We start from the raw sequence: 17761 nt of genomic DNA on the forward strand, positions 1-17761 counted from the left end.
GGGTGGCTCATTTGGTTGAGCGTCTGACTCTTGGTTTTGGCTCAGGTCATGACCTTACAGTTCGTGGGTTCGTGCCCCGCATTAGGCTCTGTGCTGACAGTGCAGAGCCTGATGGGATTCTGTCTCTCTCTCTCTCTCTCTCTCTCTCTCCCTTTCTCTCAAAATAAGTGAAATAAACTTAAAAAAATAAAAGGACTTCTGAGTGTACAATTTGGAATGTCTTACAACTTTGCAGTAAGTGCTGACAATATTCAATACAAGGTCTCAAGGCCTTGGGGCAGGGGAGAGCAAAAGACTCTCAGTGACTATTTCTTATTTTTTTTTTTTCAACATTTTTAATTTATTTTTGGGACAGAGAGAGACAGAGCATGAACGGGGGAGGGGCAGAGAGAGAGGGAGACACAGAATCGGAAACAGGCTCCAGGCTCCGAGCCATCAGCCCAGAGCCTGACGCGGGGCTCGAACTCACGGACCGCGAGATCGTGACCTGGCTGAAGTCGGACGCTTAACCGACTGCGCCACCCAGGCGCCCCTCAGTGACTATTTCTTAGGGGGCAGATTAATAGCAATGAATTGGGTTTGACCAATTCAGTCTAGATCATGACACTTAATATATGGTCAATTAAATATCCTTGTTTGTCTTCAGTATGCTCTATTACTTATTTTCATGTAAAAACAGACGAAATGAAGTTGCATGCTGGCATCCCGCCACCTGCTTTGTCCTTGTGGGGACATACTTGTTGTTGTTATAGTATGATTTAGTAGCTTGACTAAAGTTGTTAAGTATTCACATGACCATTTATTCTCATGTCTTTCTTTCTCATCTGCCTCCCATTCTTTTCTACTCTTCTCCTGTTAACTTAGTCATACATGCACACCCTACAGTGACCTACACATATTGTTACTTTATGAAAATGGCTGCCTGGAGACATTTATGAGTATCAAATGCAGACCCACTTTTGCCACCCTTGGCCCACCCTTGCATTTTGATAGCCCATCTAGGAAAGACTGTCATTCAGTGGGGCAAAGTGGAAACATCTTTGGTCATAGTCAGGAGGTTTGGGTTCGGGCTCCATTTTCTACATATAAAGGATTCTGTACCATAAATAGGAGTTCACCAGGTCTACAAAAGAAATAAGATCTTATCATGAGGAGGGAAAAATGCGTGAAGTATATGCCAATGTTCAAGAGCAGCATTTTTCACAATAGCCCAGAGGTGGAAACAATCCAAGTGTCTATCAGCAGATGAATGTGTAAACAAAATGTAGTATGTCTATACAATGGAATATTATCCAGCCATGGAAAAGGAAAGAAGTTCTGACACATGCTACAACATGAATGAACCTTGAGAATATTATGATAAATGGAAGAAGCCAGACACAAAAGGACAACTATTGTATGATTCCATTTATATTAAATATCTAGAATAGGCAAATTCATAGAGACAGAAAGTAGATTTGATGTTAGCGAGGTTGGATGAGTGGGGTGTGGGTTATTATTGTTTAATAGGTACAGAGTTCCTGTTTAGGGTGATGAGAAATTATGGAAATAGTGGTGATGGTTGCACAATATTGTGAATGTAATTAATGCCACTAAATTTTTTGGTGAAAAATGGTAAGTTTGATGTCCTATGTATTTTCCCACAATAAAAAGATAGTAAAATTAAAAAAACAGGAATTTAATAATAAAACTATAGATGTGACTCAAGATCCTGGCATGGGAATAGACTCATAGAGCTAGGAAAAGAGTAAAAACTTAGAGGAAACACAAAAAGAAGGCCTAGAATCAAGAAAACAGAGCTTGTTTGGGAATGGCAACCTAGATAGAGTGAAGTTACCAGGAGCAGAGCAGCAGATAAAGCTAGAGGGATGAATAGACATCAGATCGGGAAAAGCCTGTGTGCCGAATGACAGTGAACTGGCCCCAGGAAAGGGTTCTTAAGTAGGAGGAACATATATATGATCAGGTTTGCCTGTGAGACAGATCGCTCTGGCAGGTATGGGGGATGTGTTGTACAAGAACAGTATTGAAAGCAGTGCTGAGTATGAACACTGCCAGGTGTGGCTAGGCAAGAGTTACTAACCTGTGGCCCAGGCTCACCACTGATCTCCACCATATATACGACACCCCTGAGATACAGTGTAAGTGACAGGAGACCCACCAAGTTGTCTTGGTTTTCTTACCTGCCTTCACACAAGCTTTACCCTGTTGTAACAGGAGCCCACATGTGTCCTTTGCTGGGCTCAGCCTGACACCAAATCTCTACACGGGGAGGAAGTCCATGTGGGATTTAGCTCAGTTGACAAGGATCATCTGTGTGAGCCCTGGAAGCTCTAACCTAAATGTGTCGCTTCCTGGTAAGGTCCTCCCAGGAAAATGCCCTCATAAAGGAAATAAAAGAGGGGTGTTTCTCTCCAGTCTGAGAAAATTCTGACCGCCTCTCCTGCCCTAAAGCTACCTGTCCTAATTCTCCTACCAGACCGTGTGAGCCTCTCTCAGCTCTGAAAGAATGCACTTCCTCCTTTTTGCCTGCTATGTTTGACCTTCCTGCCCATCGGCCATCCTCACTGCCCTGGAGGCTATGTGTGGACCCTGCTTCTCACTGAGTCATCCCACTGCCCATGGCTCCCCACTAGTACGGCTGCCAGCCGGGGGCTCTTCTCCTAACCCACAAGGGGTGCCCGTTCTCTCCACCTCTCACTGGGATGCTCCAGATATGGCTCCCTGCTCCCCAGCTTTGAGACTCTGTTAAGCCAGTTATGGGGGCTTGGTGGTGTGCTGGAGCTTCAACTCTGTGTTCAGTGAGCTCATGTTGGCAGCTTGAAATCAGCCATGGTGGGAATGTTTACACCACAGAAATCTGTAAACCCCACAAATGAGAGCTTTTCTTTCTGGAGAGCCAGTTGTCCTTTTTATCAGTATACCACTGACTGGGCTTCTGGTTCTTTAAACAAATGAACAAACAAGCAAACTGATCCAGAAATCTTAAGGACTTCATTTCTCTCAGAGATCTTCTGGGTCCTCATGACCTCAGAAGGTAGGAGGCAGGTCTCAGTGAAGATTTAGAGCTTCTCTTCCCACCCACGTGGTAAGGTTAATTGGGAGAGGCTGGCTCTGTTTGGGGAGACCAGATTCCTCCCCAGTAGGGCATCCCCCCCAAGCTGCAAGGGTCTCTCATCAGCTTCTTGCACTAAAGATAAATTCTTCAGCAGGAGGGTATTTGTGGGCGCCCTCCAGTGATGGGGATCCTGCTTCCTGTAATTCTCAACCCATGTTGTCTCTGCCCATGTTCCTGAGGTTCAAATGCAAGAGAAGCCACCCTCCTCCCAGGCATTTGGACACATCTTCAAGGCCTTGCTGCAGGAGACTGGACACATCAGATATATTATCTTTAAAGCCTCTAGGCTTTGTTAGCTCATTAACATCCCCAGTTTCAACTAAAAAGGCCTGGATGGTGTTAAAGGACAGAAAGAAGAAAGTTGTAATCAACTGGGTTTTACTGTGTTTAAGTTGTTAGGGTTTTGATATGTTTTGAGATTGCATACATTATACTATTATTTTTGTCATTCGCCAGGTACAATTTTCGTAAGATTACACTTGGAATCCTGTGATGGGTTGAATTGTGTCCTCTTTCCACCCCTCTCCCTCACCCTCCAATTACTAAAGTCCTAATCATTAGTACCTCAGATCATGAACCTATTTGGAAATATGGTTGTGGATGTAGTTAGAAAAAAGGAAGTCATACTAGAGTAAAGTGGGCCCTTAATCCAATATGACTGGTGTCCTTATGAAAGGGGAAAATTTGGACACAGGCATGGATGTAGGGAGAACACCATGTGAATGTGAAGATGGCCGTCTACAAACCAACAGAGTGGCCCAGAACAGATTTTTTTTCCCTCAACAGCCCTCAGAGAGAACCTTGATCTCAGACTTCCGGCTTCCAGAACTGCGAGACAATACATATCTGTTTAAGCCCCCCAGTCTGTGGTACTTCCTTAGGCGGTCCTGGCAGATTAATACACCTCCCCACCCCACTCCCAATAAATTTATTTCCTTTTGTGTCCTACCAGCATTTGTAGACAAGTAAAATTATCATGGTTCACTACAGCCTCAGAATTTTTTCTTTTTAGATAACTTTGTTTATTGCTTACAGCCAGGGGAAACTGAAATCTTGCATATGCTATCCAAAATTAGAACTAGCCCCAACAATTTAGAAATGTTTAAAAAATTATTTAATAAAAATAAAAGAATCTTAAGACACATTAAACTGCATTCACATTACTCCAAAGTTTCTTTTTATATTTGTGAACACATACATTTTCACATGGTTGGAATCATTGGCTTTGTGCTTTCTTGTGTTCTGTGTTTTTCATTTAACATTATTTGATAGAAATCATTCTACAGGGTGATACTCTTCATATTCTTATTTAAATAGGTACGCATTATTTTTGTGCCTTTGATGTATTATCGGTCATTTGTTATTTTCTAATTTTTCACTATGAATATTTTTATATAGTTTACTCTTTAAAAATATACTTCTTTTGAACTATTTCCTTGAGGTACACATGCCCAGAAGAGAAAGTCCTGGATTCCAGTTTCCTAGTTTTTGTTACATTTTTTCCCCATATTCTCTAGACAGGTTGAGCCCATCTGTGGTTTTACCAGAAATAAAAATTAAGTGCAGATTTTTCCATAACGTTGACGTCATTTAGTCTTACAATTTAAAAAATGAATTTCCGTATTTAAAAAGCTTTCCTGGGGCGCCTGGGTGGTTCAGTCGGTTAAGCGTCCGACTCGGCTCAGGTCACGATCTCACTGTCCGTGGGTTCGAGCCCCGCGTCGGGCTCTGTGCTGACTGCTCAGAGCCTGGAGCCTGTTTCAGATTCTGTGTCTCCCTCTCTCTCTGCCCCTCCCTCGTTCATGCTCTGTCTCTCTCTGTCTCAAAAACAAATAAATGTTAAAAAAAAAATTAAAAAAAAAAAGCTTTCCTTAGTTTTTACTTATATCACTATTAGGCAGGGGGCCCCAGGCACTTTGAAAGCATCTGGGTTTATAGTGCTATTTTACTGACATAGGAGCGATATGCAATAGACACTAGTTCGCTGGGGTGGCCTTGGGTGGTCGGCCTTCCCTCTCTCTTAGCTTGCAGCTCCCGCCGCTCCTGCGAGTGCCCCCACCGTGAGCCGCCGGCTCCCTTTGGAACTGCACCCACCAGGGGTCAGCGTCCGCCTAGCTTTGGGCTCTGGCTTCCCACAATGCACCGGGACCTGTAGTCCGCGAGCCGGGAGGGGACCAAGCGGCGGCGGCGGCTAAGCCCGGAGGGTTTGGGGCGCGCGGGCCAGGCGTCCGGGGGGCGGGCGTCCAGGGGGGCGGGGCTGAGGCGGGGGCGGGGCCAGGCGCCGCAGCCGCTGTGGCCCACAGCTGTGCGGCTCCTGCGGGCAGCCGCCGGGATTTACGTCGCACCCTTCCCAGCCTCGGGGAGCTGTCCACCTGGCGCTGTAGTAAGGTAGGGGGGGCTTCTCAGGACAGTCCCTGTGGCGGGGTGTGTGTGGAGTCTTTTCTTGTTCAAACTGGAGAAGACTTAAGCTGCCAAAATTTAGACATGGAACAACCGGGTTGGCTCCAAGGGATCTGTTTTAAAACTCTTTTGTCTGCGACCCCTTCTCGGCTCCCTCTAGACTCTGTTGGGCTTTGGGAAGCCTGATTTGGGGAGTTTGTGCCTGGGTAATTTCAAGCTCTTGGTTCATCCGTTCTGCCTTGTGTGTGCAGACTTCGGGGTGGGGTTAGAATGTGTGAGAACTTGGTTGGGTTGGGTTTCTTCGGATGTGTGCATGTGTGAGAACTCAGGAAAATTTAGATGTCGGTCGGGGTCTGTTTCACAGTGTGCGTGGGGATCCTGAGCCCCTGCTGTTTCAGGTAGTGAGTGGCGTCTGTCGCGTGCGCCGCCTGCGACACCCTATCCGGAGGTGGCTATCCTGTGATCGAAAGCCAGTGGGTGTCCTCAAGTTATAATAGACCCAAACACACCGCACCCCAGGACTCCTTCCCAGGACCTGCTTCCCGGCAGTCCCTGCTGCCACAGCCAGAGCCCCCTTAACAGCACAGCTGAGCCTAGTTTGGAGATCGCACAGTTTGAGCTTTCCAAAAAATAAAGTTTGCCAAATTGAATGCACTGAATGGGGGAGTGGGCACCTGCGATAGCTTAAGCTTGTTGGCGTCTGTCCTCCTCAGCCTGTTTCTGGGTCACACTGCATGGCTCCATTCATTCAGTCTCCCTTCCTGGTAATAATGCCAACCCAAAATAATCCCATCCTGAAAACTCCAGGCTTTGGTTCTAAAATGATGTCCCTTTTGCCCACTTCTAAAGGTTCAGAAAAGCCCATTAGTCCTCTGATCCCTATCCCCAGCGTAAAATAAATTATATTTTTAAAGGTATATAGATTTAAAAAACCCTTACCCTATATTATATCCATTCTAATCATTATCAGTTGATTGATTTTACTTATGATATACATGCAGTTTCATTTATTGTTTAATAATAAAGATTATAACTAGGAAAGCTAAAAGATATATTCTTCAGTTGAACGTGATCCTAATTACCAAACTAGCTCATCATAAAAGGCAGAAGATGGGAAATCAGACAAGCTTGATTCTAAAACATTTCTGCCTAGAGGTGCCTGGGTGGCTCAGTCAGCTGAGCGTCTGACTTTGGCTCAGGTCATGATCTCATGGTTGGTGAGTTTGAGCCCCGCTTCTGGCTCTGTTTTGACAGCTCAGAGCCTGGAGCCTGCTTCAGATTCTGTGTCTCCCTCCTTCTCTGCCCCTTCCCAACTTGTGCTCTGTTTCTCTTTCTCTCAAAAAAATAAAATAAAACATTTTTGCCTCCAAGAAGAGAACTGTTGGATGATTAAATTTTCTTTATTGTTCCTTTCAAATATAAAATGCCATGAATCAACACAGATTTTTTTTTTGCTAGACACAGCTCTTGATTGGAGATACCAATAAAAACTAAGAAAATTCTTTCGAACTGTTACCACCTTACCTATGCCCAAGGAAAGAGGGTAGGTCTAGAAATTGTTAGAATTCTAAATTTTTGTTAAGCAGGGATTCTTAATGGTCCTTAATGCTGTCTCTGGGTACTTTGCTCCAGAAACGTCAGTTTTCTATCAAAATGTGAAATTATGAATTACTCGTTATGTAAAATATTTTCTATTTGGAAAAGATTTGTATTCTCCACATTTAACATTACTATTATTTTATAGCATTATGTATCTATGAGTAAAAAGATACAAACCTTTAAAAAACTAAATACAAGAAAAAAATTGCGTTGGTATACATCAGTGGTTCCCATCATGAGGTCTTCGGTTATTGGCAAATAAACCCAAAAGATAAAACCAAAATCCAGTATGTCGTTAATAGTCACCAACACCCATAAGAACGAGAGGGGACTCTTTGAAGCTTAAAAGGAGCAGTTTAAGAACATGTTAGAGATAACTTTGCATAGTACATTGTAAGCATCAGTGAGCCCATAGCCTCAAGAGAGTCATGTGGAAAGACACCGACACCCACGTAAGGAAACTTAAATACAAATTCGTGGGCTCACAAAAAATAAGCAGATCAAATGTTTCCTATATCAGCTGTAAATATATGCATTTTAGGTTAGCTTAAACAACCCATTGCTTTTACAGTCTTCCAATGCCCTTATTCAAAAATGGTACAGCTGGCACAGTTCTTGCTTCTGAAGGAGATCAACTTAAAAACTGACCTCTAGCCACAAGCTGGTTTACAGGAGTTAGCACAAACAAGCAACTCATAATTTACTCCTTTCTTGAGCAGATCTTTATCAGGCACCTACTAAGTATAAGAGTGGACTCACTGCTTTAGTCTACTCCTTGTGAAAAATAGCTGTAGGGAAGATCTCTTATTGGGGGCTGTGTCATCAGGACCATACAATTAGGGGCCTGGATAGTTCTTGCCTGCTAAGGAAGCAAAAGCATCTTTCAAAAGAACCGTGAAGGGGCGCCTGGGTGGCTTAGTCGGTTAAGCATCAAGACTCTTCTGGCTCAGACCATGATCTCGTGTTTGGTGAGGTCGGGCTTCACCCTGACAGCATGGAGCCTGCTTAGGATTCTCTCTCTTCCTCTCTGCGCCCCCTTCCTTGAATGCATGCGCACACACGCTCTCTCTGTCTCAAAATAAATACTTTTTTTTTTTTAAAGAAGAAGCACCATGAAGACCAGAGGACCTCAATTTAAAGACACACCAATTATTTTGGAAGGAGAAGGAGATAGAGAAAATACCTTTAAATATTTCCCCTCTGGCTTCTATCCCTTATGGTGCCAATTAACAACAACAACAACAACAAAAAGACACCAAATTAACAAAAAAATCATTATATAGTGATACTAAAATTATTCTAGTGATGGAGTCATGTAATATGAGATTATAGAAGCATTAACTCAAGAGTTAATCATATGTGAACTATCCCAACTTTACAATAAAACCACCCTATTTGTTCATATTCATATATTTATTCAATAAACATCCTACCACTGTGCTAACACTGGAAATGCAAATAATCTAACCTCTGACTTTAAGAAGCTGATTTAGTTGGGGAAATCAACCTACAGATAATTCCAAGAAAGTGTGTGCTTGGTATGATGATGTCTGCTCATGCTGCTATGGGCTCCTATTATGGTTTGGTGGAGTTGGGAAAGGCCTTCTGGAAAAGGCAGTGCCTGAAATTCATATGAAAGAATGACTTTTAGCCAGGAAAGGGGAGGAAGAGTTCTCCAGGTAGAGGGGACAGGTATTAACAAAATCATGGGGGTGAAGTGGCAATATAGGAGGCCTACAAAGATTAGAAATAAGACTGAAGAGAGAGGTAGGGGTCAGCGCAGAAAAGGCCTGGGCAAGGGGGAGGGGAGCCACTGAAATCTTTAGCAGGAGAACAACAGGGTTGTATGTGCTTTAGACAGTTACTCTCAAGCCTGAGTGAAGGCTAGACCTGGGAGGCCAGGAGGTAGGTGGCGATAGCAGTGATTAGAAAAGCAATGATGAGGGCTTAGCATTTGTAGAATGCATTACTATTTCTGGCTTTCTCATATTTTCATTTGGTTTTTAGAACCACCCTTTGCAATCAGGGTAGGGTAAGATTCATGTCTTCATTTTCTAAGTGCTTACCTGAGTGCTTTGTGTGCATCATCCTCGACCCTCATAATAACTCTGCAAATTAAGTATTATGAGGTTACTCTACAGATATTGATACTGAGGCAGGGTCAGAAGTGGCTCCAGATCCAGTGTCTAGTGCAGGATTCATTCTGAACAGCAAGTGGGTCCTGCCCCTCTTGAGAATGAGGCAAGACAACCCTTCTAGGCAAATCTATACCCTGGAAACACATCTCAGGAGTCAGCCTGGCAAAAAGACTGAAATACCAGTTTTTTAAATTTTATTTATCTTGAGAGACAGAGACAGCATGAGTGGGGGAGGGGCAGAGAGGAGGGAGACAGAGAATCTCAAGCAGGCTCTGTGCTGCCAGTACAGAGCCCAATGTGAGGCTCAAACCCACGAAACCGTGAGATCATGACCTGAGCCAAAACCAAGAGTCTGATGCTTAACCAACTGAGCCACCCAGGCACCCCTGCAACCCTAGCTTCCTAAGTAGTTCTGTCTTTGCATTTAAATGTCCCATTGAACAAAACAGTGTGACAGTTCCTTAAAATAGTAAACATAGAATTACCATGTGATCCAGCAATTCCAGTTCTCGGTGTATTACCCAAAAAAGTGAAAGCAAGTCCTCAAACAGCTGTTTGTATGCCTGTGTTTATAGCAACATTATTCACAGGAGTCAAAAGGGGGATCAACTCAAGTGTCCATCAGTGGACAAATGGATAAACAAAACGTGGTCTATCCATACAATGAAGTATTATTTACTCAGCCTTAAAAAGGAAGGACATTTTGACATGTGCTTCAAGACAGATGAACCTTGAGGACATCATGCTAAGTAGAGAGCCAGTCACAAGAGAACAAATAGTGTAGGATTTTACATATGGTAGAGATGGAAAGTAGGCTGGTGGTTGCCAGGCACAGGGGAAGAGGAGAGTGGGAAACTGCTGTTTAATGGGTAGAATTTCAGTTTAGATGAGATGAAAAGAGTTCTGTGGATTAGCAGAAGTGATGGTGGCACAACAGTGTGAGCGTGCTTAATGACTCTGAATGGTACACTTAAAAATGGCTAAAGTGATCGATTTTATTTTACCACCACCGCCACCACAAAAAAAAAAAAAAAAAAAAAAAAAAAAAAAAGCCTATTGAGCCTATTGAGCACTTTGGTCAGATGACCAAAGTCCAGAAACTTTAAATAAATTTGTGATAAGAAGACTAGGCAATGTAAGTCAAAAATTAAAGCAGACATCTCAAAAGGCCCAGCCCAAGCAAAGAATGCTGGCTGGATTCCCGGAGGACAGATTACGGAAGTGTAAAGTTGGAAGGTCCCAGAGGTACCGTTTAGTTCAACCTCCACCTTTTACAGATGAGCACAGTGAGACCCAGAGTCGTCAAGTGACTTGCCCAGGGTCATTGAGCAAGTTCAGGCAAAGGGAGAATTTAAAGCAAAAACCTGGCCTCTGCCAGACAGTTGTGCCTGGTACTGGCAAGGCACCTCTTTGAGCTGACAGAGGTGTGCTTTGGCTTTCTTTCTAAGGAGAAAGAAACCAGGATTTCCATCTTTATTAGCCTTGCTGCAGTCAATGCAGACGATTACAATTACTGCAGAGATTTGCGTGCTTGGCACTGGTGTTTGGTTGCTGGCTTTGTCTAGGTATCAAGGTGAGGTGGGAAAGTGGGGAGAAGTTAGAGTTTGTTCATTCATTCATTCATTCATTATCAAATATTTGAGGGCCTCTGTTGTGCCACATATCCTTTCCAGTTTCCAATTTTTCCATCAAGTAACAGCTGTCTGCTAGCTTTATTCTAGATGCTGCTCTGCCAATCACCCTTGGACATAAACTCTAAGTTGCATTAACCTTCCTGACTTACAGAAAGGTCAAGAGGGGAACAGATACAATTGGAGGGGAAGTGACGTGAGGGTGACAGATACCAAAGAGAGTTGTGCTTCCCGAGAGGAAGCCACATGGAGCTAAAGGATTCTCATTAGGACATGTGTCTAGTGGCTGCAGACCCATCAGGATGGGAGTCCTACTCATGTAACTCTCCCCGGCACAGACAAGTGTGGGGATTGCCTGAAGTTCTTAATGACTGCATGGAGGATCAGTGATACCCACAGTGGGAACCCCAAAAGATAAACAAAAAGAGTGATACACAAGAGACAAGCAGAGGTAGAAAGAGAGAGATGTGGAAGACAGGGCAATCTGGAAAAGCCCTGACATTCATGGAATGACACCCCTATTGTGAGGCCTGTAAGGATAAAGCCAGGTTGGCCCTTCACAACTATGTGCATAAAGGTGAACGGAGGCTTTTTTTCTTTCCAGTGTATGGACTTACCTGCTTTCAGGAGATCTTAAGTATGGGACATAAGGTAAAACAGAACTTAAAAAATAAGGCACTAGGGTAGTTCAGTAAAACAAGCACCAGATTTGAAACCACTTAAGAAGGAAGGGCACATGAGAAAGTCACAGTGCCTGGCGTAGAGGAGACACACATTGTATTCAAGCTAGATTTAAAATTGTAACATGTAAAAGTGGTCATAGCAATGAAGCAGAAATAGATTCTACTAGGCACCTGGGATGAGACGCTTTGGCATGGGATTTGGCTTTATGTTTCTTGGAAGCCACAATATAAGAGGAAACAGGTTGGGTTACATCATATTCTTATTCCGGCAAGATAAAATATACAGATTCAACTATAGAGAAGACCTTTTTTTTTCCTCTGGAACTAAATTCAAAGAAGGATTTATCACATAGGCTCCCTTGAATATAATTTTGAAGCTGTGGACAATATCTTCAATACTATTTTATAATCCACTCTGAAAACATCATGCAGATAGGAATGGTTTTTATGCAACTAACACTTTTAGCTTTGGTGGAAACTATCTGGAGTTATCACTGGAAGTGTAAAGTACTTTTCTGTTAGAATGCTGTTGTGGTAGGATCCCAGGGGAGTCATTTTCAGGAAGTTACCTAAGGATGAGTCATCAGAAGAACTTGGGGAAGCAGACAGAATTGGACACCTGAGCAGGAAAAGGCTTAACTGTTCATTGAGTTTAGTCATCTTTACTGTCATAAAGAAGAGTATCCCTTGGCAGGAAACAAGAACTGAGTGGCCCAACAGGCATTTAAGCTTTGAAGCAAGAATAGAATAAGCCCTGTGCTACTCTTGACACAAGATGGCGGGCTCCAGGAACAATAGTACCTGCTGCTCATGGGTCGGCCAGCAAGTAACAAGCAGGCAGTGAATTTACTTCATGTTAACTAAACAGGAGGTTGTGAGGTAATGGAAAGGCCACAGGCTTTGAAGTCAGATAAATCAGGTTCAATTCCTAGCTCTGCTACTTATTAGCTATGTGATTTCACAAATTACTTCCTTTTTCTCATCCTCCATAGGATTGTAATATTTTCCTTTTATGAGTCATTTTACTGATCAGGGATAAGATGTATAAACAAAAATAGTAATGGTAGCTAACAATTATTGATGCTTACTTTGGATGAAGCATTATGTGAAGTGCTTTACATGCATTATTTTGTTTATTCTTCAGAGCAGTTCTCTGTGGTACATACTACCTGGCACCTAGGTTCTCAACAGTTGGTGTGTATTAGTATTATTGGTATCAGTTATAATAATAAACTGAGTAGATAAAAATGAAGGAGGCCATCTTTGCCCTGGGAACTCGTGCTTGGAATAGGGGTCAGCAAACTTTCATCCACAGGCAATCAAGCTCATATCTGTTTTTGTATAGACAGTGAGGTAAGAGTGTTTTTTACATATTTACATGGTTGAAAAATCTAGAAGAATACTATTTCATGACAAATGAAAATGATGTAAAATTCTGCCCATGCTGTAAGAGATGATCACTCCCACCTTTTTGCCGTGTACCTCCTATCACAGCACCTGTCCCTTTATATTTACTTAGTCTATGAATCCTTCAAAGTTAGGGAAGATGTCCTAATCGCTTACTTCTGGGACATGGTAACCTCCACGTGTGAAGGCCGAGAAGGAGAATCACAGTATTCTAAAGGAGGAATGAACTCTCCAGCTCAAGAACCTGGAAAGATAGGTAAGAAATGGGGCAGATAAACGAAAATCCAGGCAAGGAGGACCCAGGATAGCAAAGTTCCTGGCTGGGTTTTTATTTTTGTTTTTGTTTTCTGAAGAACATTGAGTAATTCCATTTAGGAGTACCCTCAACCCTAAAAGACAAAAAACACTCTTCAGAGTATTGGCATCATAGCTTCCTGAAGATAGACATCACAAGACTCCATTGTAATTTAGAGAAGATGTTTCAGGAAGGGCTGAGCTAATATGGTCCCCAAACCACATGATGGTAATGGAACAGGGTATATGGATAAACTTGAACACATAGATAGCTAACTGGACGGAGGAAGGCCATCTCTTCATGCAGATGCCTCACATGAGTTCTTGTCACTCTCGTCTGAAACTTCAGAGTCTTGACACTGCAAAGGGACCTTATCTAGTAGCCTCTTGATATTTGATATTCTGTCAGCCCAAGGGGTTGTATCTGCTGTTACAGAGAGCAGAGAGCTGTTGCCCATAACTTCGATCTCTTCATTGGGCTGTCACTAAGATCTCAAAACCTTTAGTTTGCCAGCATGGTTTGAATTTTGATTTGCTTTGAAAACCCAGACTCCTTATCATCTCCTAGCCTGCTGCATCTTATCAGCCACTTTGGGCTTGGTCACGCCATTTTGTGAGGTCTTCCTGTGGTTTATCTCCATCAAGTTGGCAGTTCACTGTGCAGAAAAGCTGAATGTCATAGAAGCATACTTACCAGTTCCTCCTTTAGGTTAGTAATGACGAATATTCCAGTACTAACATTTTCTTTTATTTATAAAAGAGACTCTCTTATAATGGTCTCGTTTGTAAATCAGTTGTCTCATTATCATTAGAAATTTACTTTCAGGTTTCGTTCTTTCTTCGACTTACCAGATTTGGGTAAAACCAGGGAATGGTTACTGTCATAAAGTGGGCCCTCAGAGTTTCTAGTCAATTCTTTTTTATTTTCCTAGCCTCTCTCCTGTTCCCCAGAGCAAGTTTTCAAACAGCCTCTCTTCTCCTTAAACCTCCCACCACCCAGGTTCTCCTTGCTCTCCACAAAGGACCATGCCCACTACTTTACGGGGAAGATAGAGGCGGTCAAACAGTAATGCCTTGAGTTCCTACTGCCATGTGAAAATGTCTGGTTAATTTTGCATGTATCCTCTGCTCTTTCTGTACAGTCCCAACTCAAGAGGTATCCTTCCCTTGAGTTAGGGCCAGCCTTTAAATCTGTGCCTTGGCCTGTGCTCTGGACCTTCTCCACTCTCCTTCTCGGGGACCCCTCCCAATGATTGCTGAGTTCTTGGCACTAGCCTTTATACATGCCTCCATCTCACCCATCTGAAAATCACTCCCTCGGACAGCCCTTGTCTTCACGACATGACTTATTTAAAAAAAATTTTTTTTAATGTTCGTTTATTTGAGAGAGAGAGAGAGAATGAATAGGGGAGGGTCAGAGACACAGGGAGACAGAGGATCTGAAGTGGGCTCTGCACTGAAAGCAGATAGGCCGAGAGCAGGCTCTGCACTGAAAGCAGAGAGCCTGATGTGGGGATTGAACTCACAAACCATGAGATCATGACCTGAGCTGAAGTCAGACACTTAACCAACTGAGCCACCCAGGTGCTTCCACAACTCAGCTTCTTGATTTAGAATTGTTTCTACTCTACTTCCTCATCTCAACTCTTCAGCTTTCTTTACTCTGGCTTGTACTCTTATCACTCCACTGAAATTGTCCTCACAAAGGCCACTGACTACTGCTGTGTTGTTGACCCCAGTGCATTTGTCTTATCTCTCAACAGCATTTGACTTTACTGACTACATGCTTCTCTTTGAAGAGTTCTCTTCTTTTGGCACTATACTTTCCTGGGTTCCTTTTTCCTCTTGCTTTCTTCTTGGGCTCACTTTCCTGTGTCACCTCTTCAGTGGTAGTTCTACCCTGGGCTCTGCCCCCACTCTTCCCAGCATTCTTTTGGTTCCAAGTAATAGGACCCCAATTCAAATTGAACTGAACAACCTACCAACCAAACCACCACTACCACCATCACCACCACCAAAAACCACAACAAAGGAAATGCATTGATTCATGTGCCTGCTGGGATAGCCGGTCCAGAGACATAAAATAAGGACGTCACAAACAGCCTCACTCTATCTCTTAGCTTTGTTCTTCCTGTGTTGACTCCATTCTCAGGCAGCCTCTTTCCAAATGATGGCAAAATGCCTGCCAGCAACTCTAGGCTTATATCCAATCCTCTTAACAAACAATGGAAAAATTTCTACCCAATTTCTCAATCTGGAGTTCTAGGAATCAGTTTTTGAGTCCTCTTCCCCCACTGCTTAATCACTAAGTCCCATCCCAGCTTCTAAATATCTATCCCCTCTCTGCTGCCAGTATTTTAGTTCAGGTCACCACTTTTTGTCTATATTCCTGCAACAGCCTCCCAGTGATTTTCTCAATTTTTTCTTCACATTCCAACCAGGGTCGTCTTTTGAAAATGTTCATCTGATCCTATCACAAGCCTTTGATGACCCCACATTGGTGGGAAGCTAAAGGCAAGTTAAGTTCTGTAAACACTCGTGTGATTCAGCTCTTGCTTGTTTCACTTTTGACTTCATCTCTTGTTCTAGGCAGTTCAGCCATAGATGCCAGATTAGCCACCTGTCTCCCGGCTGTGCACCTTTTCACGTAGCGCTCCCTGCACCTGGACCATTTCCCTCTTGAGCCCCCTTCCTCATGAACCTCTACTTCTCTTTTCAGTTCCCACATTAGATACAACTGTATTGAGAAAAGCCTTCCATATTGCATTGTGCACATATTTTTTCCTGTAAGAGCGTTCTACTTTCCCATCTTAGCAATTATCACACTCTGTTGTCATTGTTAAATTACATTGTTAAATTGTTAAATCATACCCCGCAGCAGACCATATAGTCTGCGAAAGCAGACATTTCCCATGTTTTATGAAATATCCTCAGCATCAGAGTAACACACTCAATAAATATTTATTGCAATTGTGACATAAAATGAGACATTATTGTCCTAAAGGATTTTCCAGTTTTCTTCTAGATTTTAGAATCTGGGTTGTTTCAATAGGCTACTGGAATATCTAGAATACAATGTCTACTGCCTTTTTGAAACTATGCTTATTGGTCCTCCTTAAAGAATAGTAGTTTTCTTTCTTTCATTCTTTCTTTCGGGCACAAGTGTGGGGGGGAACAGAGAGAGTGAGAGAGATAGGGGGAGGGAGAGAGAGAGAGAGAAGTGGGACTCACCCGGGGCTTGTGTTTTTTTCACCCAAAGCAAGGCTCATGCTCACCTGAAGTAGGGCTCAAACCGTGTGATCATGCTCTGAGCTGAAGTCAGATGCTTAACGACCGAGCCACCCAGGCACCCCAGAATAGTAGAGTTTTAGAACCGAAGAGGATCCTAGCACTCATCTAGCACTATCTCCCTTCATTTGGCCGATGAGAAAGACAGCCCAGAGGGACTGTAACATGTACAAGCCACAGAGCTAATTGGACTAGAACTCAGAGCTCATGACTTGCAGAATGGCTTCTTCTTCTATGGCATCATGATATCAGCACTTCTAACAGACTAGTGTAGTATGATTATTATATTAATTCAAAGGAATCTTATTGCCTCTAACCTCACATGTTTTACTTTTTAAAATATACTTCATGATCCTGTACATCTTAATAGATTCTAACACTTTCTCAAGATGAAAACCACTCCTTGGTCTGTGGATACCCAAGTGTCATCTGGAGTTCTCTCCTCCCAGGTAGGGTTGATGGTGGATGCCCTTGGCTCTCTAACAAAGAACTAGAAGTTATGCGTTGGATTCATTGCTTCACTGTTTTGCCTCAGAAGGGTAATTACTGAGTAGATGCCATCTGGATTTGATCTGAGGAACACTCATGTTGTGTAAAGGAAGCAACACACTTCTGTTTAACTCGTGTGAACTTCTGTTCTCCATTGCCTCTCTGATGTCCAATATGAAACAGGAGCTTGAAAAGAGAATTGCTTCTACACTTGATTTTAGCCAAAAGGCCAAGAAGCGATGAGAATTGCTTTTATAAAAGCCAAGTCGAGATGTGGAAAAAGACTGGGTGAGAGTAACTTACTAAGGATAATTATAATAGAATTGAGTATGGGTGAGGGCGCCTGGGTGGCTCAGTCCGTTAGGCATCCGACTTCAGCGCAGGTCATGAGCTCACAGTTCATGAGTTCGAGCCCCGTGTTGGGCTCTGTGCTGACAGCTCAGAGCTTAGATCCTGCCTCAGATTCTGTGTCTCCCCTCTCTCTCTCTGCCCCTCCCCTGCTCACGCTCTCTCTCAAAAATAAATAAACATTAAAAAAAAAAAGAATTGGGTATGGGTGAGGAAACAAATATTAGGGAAAGTTTTTAGTTAATTAAAAATTTTTTAATTTAAAATTTTAATTTAGTAAAATTTTTATTTTACTTTATTTTTGTGAGAACTAAAATTATATGACATTTTAATTTTAGGCTGCGAAAACAAAAACAAGCAAACAAA

General features: G+C 42.8%; 1 protein-coding gene across 2 annotated transcripts in view; it reads left to right on the forward strand.

Moving 5' to 3' along the window:
• The first annotated feature begins 5391 nt into the window (after window positions 1-5391).
• EXTL3 (exostosin like glycosyltransferase 3) overlaps window positions 5392-17761 on the forward strand; it is a 137217-nt gene continuing 124847 nt past the window's right edge. The window contains exon 1 of one of the 2 annotated variants that reach the window (XM_058720789.1): window positions 5392-5506. The gene's annotated coding sequence lies outside the window, so the exon portion shown is untranslated. The remainder of the gene's footprint in view (window positions 5507-17761) is intronic. The other variant, XM_058720791.1, reaches the window with a different exon arrangement.

The sequence above is a fragment of the Neofelis nebulosa genome, chromosome 3 (genome assembly GCF_028018385.1).
Source record: "Neofelis nebulosa isolate mNeoNeb1 chromosome 3, mNeoNeb1.pri, whole genome shotgun sequence".
NCBI classification, from domain to species: domain Eukaryota; kingdom Metazoa; phylum Chordata; class Mammalia; order Carnivora; family Felidae; genus Neofelis; species Neofelis nebulosa.